Below are 12,762 nucleotides of genomic sequence, written 5' to 3'. Positions count from 1 at the left end.
GGATTTAAGGGGTTGAGATTATTCTGCTCTCTTGTTTCTGCAAGATTTTTTTAATGTCTGTAGAATGCTTTATATAATCTTTCATATAGTGCTGTTCCATGCGTGGGACTAAACTAGATGTCCTCTGTCTAGTTCCTCTTCCCCTTTCCAGAGTAATAAAATACACCATGTTATGCCTTTATTTGACCCTGGTCCACATCACTGGCTACCATAGTGGGCAGAGAAATTGCACAATGTGATTGTGTCATGTCACACTATCATTACTACCCGCAGGGAAGAGGAAAGTAGACATGGGATTGCATCAATAGGCCCTTGTTTTGGGTAACCTAGATCCACTTCCAGAAGTTCTAAGCTACTGTACTCCACTGCAAATGTATTACCTAGGATTTATGGACACCCTTAGAAGGAGAAAAAGAGACCACTTTCCAAAGTACTTTTCTTGAGGGTATAAATACTTGGTAATAACAATTGCAAATTAAAAAGAGAAATCCCCAGAGAAAATGTGAAATACATACCAAGCATCTTGTATAATAATATCTTCATTCACTTGGGATGATTATTAAAATCATGATCCAGCCATCTCATCTGTAATAAAAAATAAAATAAAAATAAAGTGACTCTCTTCCACGGGTATATTGCCTTTTATTATGAATTATTGTCTCCATTATGCTCACTTTTGAACTGCACGGTTTTCAGGGCTGTATACTTATAGCTGTGCAACATTTTCCATAGAAAGGGATTTTCCTCTGCCTTGTCTCAAATTATCTACTTCTCTTCTATAATTTATCCAAACAACAATTTGCTTCTTAGCAAGTGAATTATTGTGCATTTCTTCTAATATACATTTCTGAATGAAAATTTGCCTTATACACATTTTTGTGGAAGCAATTCACCCTAATATAGTACATTTTTACATTATTTTCACTAACAGATGCACCTTCCCCAAATTTGCACATTTTTGTACACATTTTGGGCTGGACAACTATATTGCAATATTCATAGAAGAGTGAAATTCAAAGGATAGCTGCATTTGTTAGTCTGTTTGTTTGTTTGTTTTTTGTTTCTGAAGGAATTCTTTCTCTCTGTCTCTCACACACAAAAGCACATTTTTGAACAGGTTCTTTAGACATGTGTAAGAAACTCCTATGAGAAAAGAGGACAGGGTATGTACAGTGGCCTGGTTTTCACAACCCATTAAACCATAATTAAAATGGACTCTTCAATGTGGAAACATAGTATGTGGTATGTATTGTTGTTCTCACTGCACTCATCCTCCGCTCTTATTCCCCCTGCACTGCCAGAAAACAAGCCACAGTGTGTCTTGTCATGACATCCCAACCTGAGGTTATGGCTTGTTTCTCTGTAGACAAACCACGAGCAGCAAGAAAGGAGCAAATTGGTTGCTGCTCAAGGTTTGTTTGGTTAGCTCTGGTTAGTTTCCCAGCAGTGCAGCAGCAGTAGGTGAAGAACCAAGCATGAACATTTGAGCAGTATAAACCAGTGTGCTGGGTTTTCACGTTAAAGCAAAGTTTGGTTCTAACTATGGCTCAGTTCATACATCACATTAACCCTGGTCCTGTGGTAATTTAGGGCATATGGTAGCCCATGTTGGCGATTTTCCTTAAAAATAGCTCAAAAACTTCATTTTTTGAGATTTTGCAAAAAACCCACAACTCAACAAAAATAATATAGCAACCCTAGGTTTTTTAAGTCCTGGCATTAGATAATTTCTAATAATGTAAGTTCTTACAATTCACCAATTCTTTGTTCTGCTTCTTATTCTGGACCACAGTGGTGTGTATAGTCCTAATATCTGGGCTTTCTTTTGGCACCTTTAGATAGTGGTCACTTTTTCCCCTCCACTGAGTCCAACGTCCTTCGAAAGGAATCCATAAATTCTGTGTAGGTTTACCTTTGGGGGTAATACCTTTGTATTTTCATGACGTTTACTGTGCATTGTTGCTAGTAGTTGACACACATTTGCTATATAGTACATATGACTTAGCGAAGTCTAACAAGCCAGGAAAAATTACCGTATTTTTCCCTCTATAACACGCAGATTTTTTCTCCTAAAAAGTAAGGGGAAATGTCTGTGCATGTTATTGAGCGAATGTGTGGTCCCTGGAGCTGACTGGCGCGAGTGAAGGCAAAAATCAGGCAAATATCAAATCGTCCAGAGAAGGGAAGCCTTGAAAAGAGGAAGCTGCTGCTTTCCTGCATTCTGCCTCAGGGTCTTACTGCCCACCCGCTTCTGTTTCCTTACTGTGTTTGCTCAAACGGAACAAAGAGCAGAGAAAACCCCTCCCCTCCAGGCAAGCAGAGGGGAAAGCAGAGCGTCCTTCCTTCTAACTCCTCTCCTTGCATCTAGGGACTCGCAGGCAACATGCAGGTGGGGGGGGGGAGAGAGAGAGAGCTGGCTCGCTTGGGTGGGTGGGTGGGGGAACTTTTGCCTTCCTTTCCTCCCTCCCGTTATACCCCTCTCCTGCATTCTTAGCCAGCTGCTTCTCGGCACACCCCTCTCGGTGCTCCTTGTCCCTTCTATGTTTTTCCTTCCCTCCCCACTTAAAACGTGGTTCCAATCACGGATCCACATGGATCCTCAGGATCTTTGCATTGAGTCACCCCAAATTCACCATCAGATCACATAGCAATGATCTGGTGCAAAAACAGGGCTGCAATGGTGCAAAAACGTGGTTACAAAGCATGGATCCACATGGATCCTCAGGATCTTTGCATTGGGCTACCCCAAACTCACCGTCAAATCACATGTCTGTGGCCGCAGCATGAAGCACAAAAATGATACATCCACTGTTTCATTCAGAATTTTTTTTTCTTGTTTTCCTCCTCTAAAAACTATGTGCGTGTTATGGTCAGGTGCGTGTTATCGAGCGAAAAATACGGTAAGCATGTATGTGTGTATCTCTTTTAGTTTGGCATTCTTAAACTAATAATAAGTGAATAATGTTCCCTTCTAGTCAGCGAAGAGATAATCTCTAACACAAAAGACAAATTGCTAGTTTGGTTCCTGTTGTGTGTTAAATAAACAGTTCAAAAGCATTTGATGTTTCTAAATATTTTCATCACTTCTAAATCAGGCACATGCCCACTAAAAAAAATCTAGCACTAAGAATTCTCTTTTGTTCATGTTCAAATCTCCACAATCTGGAATATCAGAAAAATCCCTTGTGGAATTTACAGATTTGTAGTCAGCATTTTAGGGGGGGGGGGAACAATTTGCATTCAGTTCTGCTTCTTTGGTAACTTTTAAGCATATTTTGCACTAGGAGAAATAAATTTATTGCACATTGATACCAATTAGAAACACTGCAGTAAATTCAAGCAATAGTACAAACATTAGAAGGTTGATTCATGGTAAATTGTAAATAACGTCTATAACATTTTTACTGTGGAGCAGCTTAAAATAAAATAGAGGCACAGCTCCAAATCTGAACTAGGGGGATCTAGGTGCAAATCTCTACTCAGCCACAAAGCTCAGGAAATAGTGTGTGTCTCTGCCTGTTTTACAGGAATGTGAGGATGAAATGAGATGATCGTGTATACTCCTGAGCTGCTTCTGCCAAGGGTAGGAAGCAAATGAAAGAGATAAGCATTATTTCCATTATTGATGGAATTCCCTAACCCATTTTACTTTGTTATGTCTTTTTACTTCATTATGTCCAATGCAGCTTTGTAGCATCATCTATACATCAATGACCATACAGACCCACTGGGTGAAGTAAAGTGTGAGAGGATTTTAGTCAATTTTCTTATTGATACTTTTATTCAGCAATTCAAATATATAGTTGGTCTTTGTTTACCACACTTGCCGCCCCTCCAAACTGAGAGCATAAGACTGTCTGACTGCTCATCCTTCCTCCTCCACATGCACACGTGCCCCCCCCAAACCCCACACACATTATGTGTGACTGCAACATAATCACACCTGGTTAGCATTTCTCAGTTGATTTAATTTTAACAACTTGAAATGCAGGGAGTTATTTAAAATGTGCATTTATAGCACTATATCTCTGAAGCCTGACTGCAATTTCCACATCTTAAAAGCAATCCTAATTGCCTAATTAGTAATGTATTGTACATGTCATCCAATCCATTCTGAGCCATTTTCTCCTCAGAGGTCAAATCAAGAGAGCAGAACCTTATTTTCTCTCCCAGACAATTTCGTTCCAGTTGCATTATTTTTCAATACCTGTGCTTTGTTGCAGATAGTATTTAAGACACTGCATCTAACTTGCCTAGACTCCACTGCAGTTCCTTGCCTGTGCAGACTATTTATGATCTGATGTTTGCTTTTATACATGCAACAAAATCAGTTAAATGAAACCGCTTAGGACACTTGAAACCACAAGACCATGAAATTAGCATTTACTTTTTTAAACTGCAGTGAAGCACCATAAAAATGAAATATTTAATTATTCAGTACGTTCGACCACAATTACATTTGCCTATGAGAAACCAATAAAACCAACAGGAAATGGTTTCCAAATCTTATAAAAAAACATACCCTGGAACCACTGCTATTCTCCTACGTAAACAAATCAGATTCCTATCTTGCCAACATTTTTAGATTATTTGCATTAGGAACTACCTACTCTGTTCCCTACAAGTGAAGATGTATGGGCTGATTCAATAGACTGGGTTGTGGTGACTTCCTACTCCTGTCCTCAGTCTGATTAAGCTTCCTCATGATGCTATGACACCACACCAGCAGCAGGAACTGTGGCTCAGTGGCATTTCAGCTCAGTACCACATAGCAGGGTCAGGAGAGATCTCCTACTTCATCCCTGGACAGCTGCTTATCCAGTTGGATAAACAATGCTGGTCTAGAGCAGGGATGAGGGATGCCCTCCATTTGTTTTTGGGCTCTACTTTCCATCAGCCTTAACCAGCATAGCCAATGATCAGCAACTGGCACAAATAGTACCACAAATTCAGGAGTACCACAGGTTCCCCATTTGTGGACCAGAGGAACCGGTGGCCTGATGCAGTAGGCAGTTCCAATTTTGGTGGGAAACAAGGGGTGTTGAATTCTGAACCTTACTGAAACAATGTAGGCTTTCCTCAACTGCTCTAGGGGAGAAGTTACAAATTTAGAGGTGACATTAATCCTAAACTTGGCAAACGAAGTGCACTGTGGTGGTTCAATGTTAGTTGCCAAGAAACCTTATACTCCTAGATTTACAAGAATTTATGCTCAGCACAGATTTATTATTGCTCCTGTGGGTGATAAAATCCCCTTGGACAGAATGGGTAGAGTGGTACCTGCCTCCGTGAAGAGCTAGGTAAGTATCTTTACATGGCAAGACATCACAGTGGGCAGTTGTTGCCGTAGGAATAGTAGATTGGTCATTGCTTGAATCTGCTAGGGTCTGATAGCAACTGTCTATAGGGCTAAGGTAGGCTGACTATCTTGTACTGACACACAACAAAGATTATTCTGCTCCTGGGGAAAGAGGCTCATAGCAGTCTTTATGGCTGATCTGCATTCTGCTTGCTCAAACTAAATCAAACAGTTTCAAGAGTGAAAAGCCCAAGGAGGCAGAATTTGAGTAACATGCATTTGGACCAAAAAACAAAATCCCAACTTTGATTAAATTGGTCCAGCACAGCAGTTTTCGCATCCTGCTCCTGCTTCCTTTCCACACTGATCAAAGTCTTCTGTGGCAGAGGTTTCCCAAACTGTGGTTTGTGGGCCACCAGTGGTCCATGAGTTTCATGCAGGTGCTCTGTGGTATGTCTTTGTACTTGTGGTTGAATCCATCCCTTTAAATATTCATATTGGTTTTTAATTGCATTTTTGTTGCTGCCTTTATTATTTTACAATTGAGTTCAATGGAATTCAAATTGTAATACAAAATGTAAGAAATAAAAGCAGCATTAAAAAACATACAGCACCCTAGAACACTGCATCACAGTTGCTACAACAGGCAGAAAAAACATCAGGCCGTTTGCCAACACCCTCAGCAATTTTCAAGTTGTCCATGGGGAGTTTACGAACCACTGTTCCAGGGAGCTTCCTCAATGGTGAAAGGGTTAGCATTGACTGGTTTACTCACTTTTTACAACAAAACTACAAGATGCTGTAATCAAATAATTGTCCTCTGTTTCCCATGGCTCAACTTTTCTCAGATTGTATATATGATAAACTTGTTGATTTATAGCAGTGTCCAGTGCACAGCGGAATGATGAGGAGTACGTGCTCATACTCTATATTGCTTTATTTACATTTCAAAGCTGGTGCACTGGACACTGCTATAAATCAACAAAACTAACATGATACCTGCAGGCGTGGATGGCTGTAATGCTACTATTCTTTCTTTTCCAAGCTGTGTGCCAAATTTGGCATGCGCAGTGGTGTGTCAGCAAACCTATCACTACTTAGCATGCCTTCACCATTAAATTTCTGATCAGTGCCATTTTATTACTTTTTGTATTTACTTTTTTTACAGTGCAACCCTAACCAAGTCTACTCAAAAGTAAATCCTACTGAATTCAATGGGACTTACTCCCAGGCAAGTGAAGTTAGGATTGCAGCCTTAGAGTGCAGTCCAAACCTCCCACTACCAGCAGCAGGCCTTCGTAGTCTTTTTAAAAATGTCTGCCTATGTGACTTGCCCTTCCTTGCCTAGGAATTGCCTTCCTCACTATGTATTCTGGTAGATACATTTTCTCAATAACTTTTTTAAACTACCAAGTCTAAGATATGGAGCACGCAATTAATTCTTGCTATAAAAATCCAACAGCATTTTTAGGGGACCTAATCTTTCAAAATGCATCCATGAGCCTAGAAATAATTGTAAAAGCTTGCACTTTTTGTTCTTGCATCATCATTAACATCATTTTATTTTCCTTTTGCAAGAATTATTAGCTGCATTAGACCATTTGTCAGAACAAAGTTGCTGTGCAATGCTTACCTGTCCTTATGACTGGAAAGTGCAGAGATATCTCTTATTCACTCGTCCTACCTTTGGCTAAGACTGAGGTTAATAGGATTGTCTCATTATTAATCATTGCACCAGGTCACCTTCAGAGTTTGCAGAATTGCATGCACATCATGCCACAAATCCTACAATCCTTAATGACTCAAAATGTACCCCTTACTTGCTCCTCTGACACTAAAACTGAAATTAATTTAGAAATAAATTCTCATAAAATTTCTCCTAACCTGAATTTACTTAGAAAAACTCAGTTATATTATCTTAATTTGAACTGGGACGCCAACTTGGGCCCCAGATTATGGGTGCCCAGTGGCACACGTGACGTAATGTGATGTCATGATGTCACATTGTGCATGCCACGGCATCCCCTGAAAGTCACGTCCAAGGCCCCATGAGGCCTCAGACACGAATTCCAAGGCCCTGTGAGATCTCAGGTGTGACTTCTGGTTTCTCCCGGAAGTTGCGTTAGAGGCCTCATGAGGCCTTGGACACAACCTCCAAGACCCTGCAATGCCTCTGGTGTGACTTTTGGGGCCCCGCAAAGCACCAGAAGTTGCATCAGAGGCCTCACAGTGTGGGTGCCAAGCCACACACAAAAATGTAGTTGCCCTGGACCCAGGGCCCCCTATAGTTGGCACCAGTGATTTGAACACCTCACTCCAATTTTGTTTAATCTGCACTGGCTTCCTTTTTGAGAACAATTCAAAATGCCAGTTCTTTATAAACCCCCAAGTCAAGGTGAGCAACCTTTTTTTGCTCCAGAAGGTCACATGCAGCAGTGGGTGGATGGCTGGGAGCTGCACGCCAGTAGGCGAGGCCATTCACATACACACACACACTCACAGGAAAGATGTGCGTGAGGAGTGTTAACCCACCCCTGAGGAGTGGAAACCTTGCTCTGCCTTCCACCACCTTTGGAGGTGCTGTTGGCTGCGATATGAGACAGGAACCTCTCTATAACGCATTCAGGTTGTGGACCCTCTTCTCTTGATGGTTCCCTCATTTTAAATCTTAGGCCCTTTATTAGATCTGGGCCACAGGCAGTTCCAGAGTATTGTTACATGCCACCCCAGTCTCTGAGCAGTGTGAAATTATGATTAGTCTGGCACTGATTAACTATGCACATGAGCAGAGATTATTAGTTCACATTTTCAGGACTGAGCCATGCATTGCAGATATGTTCTGCTGTGCTTTAACATGCCCTGGCTCAGAGGAAACAAGCAATTTTTTGTCTGTTGGTTGGCACACTTTGTTCTTTTAATTTAGAGAACAAGCATTTTGGATAAACTGATTTTGGGGGAAAGCTTTTTCGTTAATTTTTTTTTTAGCAATGGATGTGTTGATATAAGCAATACATGACTTCAGAAACTTTTTGTCATGTGGTATGACTAACCCCCTTTTAAAAAATAATAATAATGAATTAAACCTTATCTGGAAATCATGCTAAGACCCTCTTACAGGGAAACTCTTTCCCTGTCCCTAGTGTGGAGAGAATAATTGATACTTTTTTGTTTTGTTTTTAGAGAGAAAGGGACAATGGGGCTCTGCACATGTGTAATAGGAGAACTATACAAGTCCTATTGCGATGAAAACAGCAAACTGAAAAATTGCAGCCCTACCAAGTCAAAATGTTACTATCCACCACCGAAGCACACCAGACAGTACACATATGGGAGGAACTCAACATAGCACTAAGGAGATCACTCTGTCAGCTTGCTTGATGGAATGAACTCTCCTCTCTGTCACCCCACCCCACTCACATGTGCTGTTCTCACATGCCAGTGGTGGACATGCAAGGGCGCAAGAGTGGGGGGAAGCTCAATTGCCCTAGCTCAAGTGCTTGCGCAGGCTTCCACTAGCAGGACCTGTTTATTTAATCTGGCCCTATGTTGTAAACTGGACACAGGTGGCACTGTGGTCTAAACCACAGAGCCTAGGGCTTGCTGATTGGAAGGTCAGCAGTTCGAATCCCTGCAACGGGGTGAGTTCCTGTTGTTCGGTCCCTGCTCCTGCCCACCTAGCAGTTCAAAAGCACGTCAAAAGTGCAAGTAGATAAATAGGTACCGCTCCGGTGGGAAGGTAAATGGCATTTCCGTGCGCTGCTCTGGTTCACCAGAAGTGGCTTAGTCATGCTGGCCACATGACCTGGAAGCTGTACACCAGTTCCCTTGGCCAATAAAGCGAGATGAGCACGCAACCCCAGAGTCATCCACAACTGGACCTAATGGTCAGGGGTACCTTTACCTGTATGTTGTAAACATAGCAGAAAGCAGAACAGTCCTCCTCACAGCCTGATTTTGTCATTCCATGTTTACTCAGAAGAAAGTTCACTATATTCAGTGGAACTTACTCCTACCTAAGTCAAAACAAAAAAAAATTCCTTCCAGTAGCACCTTATTTTTTTTTGTTTTGACTATGGCAGACCAACACGGCTACCTATCTGTAACTCCTACCTAAGTGTGGCTAGGGTTATGGCCTTAGACTGCTCATTCTTGAGATTTGTATTACCATGCCCCCCGTCATAAACAGCCTTAAAACTTGTAACTGTTCCCTTACCTTCAGCAGTAATTTTTTTAATATATGACCTAACATAATGTTTTGCTCCAGTACTTCCCTTCTGAAGAGACAATAAAGCAGGCTCTTATTATTGCTTGCTGCTCTCTGATCCCAAGCTTGAAATGAACAGGAGGGGGCAAGGAGGGCAGAAACCTTATTTTGCAGGACTCATTGTGACTATAAAGAAACTACTCAGCACAAGGGATAGAAATACGATGGTCACGTTAATATAAAAACAATTGTTTCCAAAAATTAATTCTGCAAGTCAGGCAAAAGAGATGAGATACTGCTATGTTTTCATTCCAGCTTTCTTTGTTTTAGTAGTATCATTTCTTATGGGTGGAAACTATTTGGGAGTCAGAAATCCTTGGTAATCTTCTGCCACCAATAAATCAATATCTACCTCCCCTGCTGCCTGCTTCAGCCACTTCTACAACACCACTGGCTTTTAAAAACACACACTTTGAAATCACATTAACTTATATTCATAATTAACTTGTTTAACTGGGGGGGGGTGTTTCTTTTTAATTACACAATTTTAAATACACAGTTACGCTTTGCTTGAACAAAAAGAATTCTAGCCATCCAAATTAGGCTGAAGATCCGACATAATTGCTAAGGGAAAACTTCTCGAGTTTTCATTAGTTAGTACCATCTGTCATCCATCACTGTGTGCTGCCTGAGCCGTTGTGCTATGTTCTCCACCGTTGCAGGCTGCATGATTTGTCACCTTGATCCATTTTCCACCTAAGTACCAGCCTTGCTTTTGTATTGCCTCAGATACTCCTGCGATCTGAGAATCATGGATAATATGTTACTTCGTTGCACGTTGCCTGGCAGTGAAAAACCATCCCCAGGACATTTGTGTTGTGAAAGGCATATTGATTCTCTCCCCCCCCCCCCCAATTACCATCACCATTTAGGGAGAATATGAGGTGTGCTAGGGAGGAGCAAGTTGCTTGTTGTACTTCTGTACATACATATCCGTCTAGGGTGTTTATTTCATTCCCTTCCACCCACTCAGCATTACAGCAGAACATTCAGAAGCTGTCCCAAGATTCTAATAACCGAAAACCTGTGAAATGGATAAATTCAGTTCTTTAGCTGTGCATTTCCACTGTGTGGTTTATAAGGCAGTAGCTTTTTCTTTCTTTCTTTCTTTCTTTCTTTTAATCAAGTCTTGATTTGCTTGGAGCAATTTGGAGATTGATTCAGCTTGTCAACCTTGTTTCATAAAGGAACTGCGAAGCATTGAACAGTGATGAGAGAATGATATGAGCAGGCAAGTGCAACAGCATTGCAAGAGATGGCAGAGAAGGGAACCAGGTCGGAAGGATTGTTTTAAAAGCAGCAACTGGGAATCTCAAAATATTTCGCTTCGATGGAATGCAAAGCTCCAACATGGTTTCTGGCTCTATGTTTCTTTTCACAAGTTAATTCTAAAACATTTTGGGGATAATTCAGTGGGTAGCACATTAGACACTTAATCTCAGAGTTGTGGGTTTGAGCCCCACATGGGGCAATATATTTCTATATTGGACTAGATGACCCCCTTGGACCTTTTCAGTTCTACAATTCTATACATCACATACATATTATAAAAATGTATTGCTGATAACCTGGGCAAGTCAGTGACACTGAGGCCTCTAACAGCCATATTACAGCAGAACAGCTAATTAGGTGAATTGATGCAGTAATACATTCTCAGTCAAGGCTGAATTAACCATTACACTGAGCACTCCATAGTATAAAGACCCCACAACACAGAAGCCACTAATATGACTTACTTTTTTATGAATTTCAAGCGCACAATTTGCCTACCCTTGTTCACTACACCAGGCCCATTATGAATTCTCCCTAGCTCAGAAAATGAGGGTAGCATATGCATCATCTGAAAAAATGACCCTTCAGAATTTGCACTGCAGTTCTCCAGCCAAGTAGTGTATACAAAAAAAATGCATATACTATAGTAACATGCATGCAAGAGCACATGTATTAGTAAAAATAACATACAAAATTGCATTAGGGAAAATTGCTTTGTGGGGAAAAAAAACCAACAACAACCCACTGTGTATATTAAGCCAAATAGACTATTAGAATAAATTTTCACTAAAATGTTGATAGATGTTCAGGATAATTGGGGGGGGGGCAGGTGTTGGGAATCCCCAAACTGATGTGTAAAAAGTGGAGAACTGAACTTAAGACTAGGAAAAAAATGAGAAATGGAGACACACTGAAACTGATAAATTCACTCATCTCTAGTCATGATCCAGCAGTTGAAGACCAATGCTGTAGTGAAACAGGGTTAGTGTGTTAATACTGTGCAGTTGGGAGAACCAAGTGAGAAGACACAAAGGTGTGCGAGAGTGCCTGCCATAGTCTATGCATGTCTGGTGGTTGGGGTGTGCATCTTAAGGAGCGTATTCTGAAACCCTTGGGTTACAATTCTGTATCGTTCTCCATACCTATGACCTAATGATAGAGGTTTTCCATTTCTGGCCTGTGCCAGGGCCAAGTTTCTGCAAATCTATAGGACTTTGGAGTTACTGCATCTTCACGTTTTATATTATTGGTCATTTCTCTGATTTATATAAACCCAGAAGATATTTTAGCTTGTAGAACCTTGCTGCTTCATAAATGCTGCCAGCTACTGTGAAGAAAAATTGTGCTGTTGGCATAACAGTATCAGCATAGAAAATTTATTCAGGAGTTTTGATGGCTTCACATTGCAGCTGTTTGGATACATTATCTAATTGTGTGGCTTGTATATAAACATCTAATTAAATCAGTGCCATGAAATATCTGCAGATTCTGTTCAAGTAAGAACGAAGATTGCAAACATTATTTATGAATGATGAGTTAATTTGATGGATTTTAACTATCATTTTGGTGGAAGACTGACACTCAAACACAAAAACCCACTAAAATTGCTTTATCAGAAATAATTGTCCCCCTAGTCTTCCTAGGCCAGTTTTATCCCACCTATAATCACAGGACTGATGGCCCTGCCTCTGGCTTACTGCTCAGGCTGCAGCTTCTATTTCTCCTCTACCTTTGGCCTCCAGAAGCCTTGTCACTCACTGCCATCTGACCCTTCCAGAACTCAGTATTGAGTGCCTGATAAACTGACACTTCATGTTTTCTTATTCCCTTGTATTTTCCCCCTATTCCTGCTATCTTTGTACTTCAGCCTCCATGACAGACAGTGATCAGTTTCATATCTGCATAGCAGGTTATGTATTTTCACCCC

General features: G+C 40.9%; 1 protein-coding gene and 1 long non-coding RNA gene across 2 annotated transcripts in view; one reads left to right on the top strand and one right to left on the bottom strand.

Annotated features, from left to right (window-relative positions):
• DSCAM (DS cell adhesion molecule) overlaps positions 1 to 12,762 on the top strand; it is a 331,349-nt gene that overhangs the window by 303,100 nt on the left and 15,487 nt on the right. The window lies entirely within an intron of this gene.
• The window catches only part of LOC307215612, a 44,485-nt gene continuing 31,762 nt past the window's right edge, over positions 40 to 12,762 (bottom strand). The window contains exon 3 of the long non-coding RNA XR_013838588.1: positions 40 to 585. This is a non-coding gene — a long non-coding RNA (uncharacterized lncRNA). The remainder of the gene's footprint in view (positions 586 to 12,762) is intronic.

Source organism: Podarcis cretensis (genome assembly GCF_951804945.1).
Source record: "Podarcis cretensis genome assembly, chromosome: 4".
Classification (NCBI taxonomy): Eukaryota; Metazoa; Chordata; class Lepidosauria; order Squamata; family Lacertidae; genus Podarcis; species Podarcis cretensis.
Note: the sequence above shows the minus strand (reverse complement) of the source record. Positions and strands in the feature narration are given on the sequence as shown.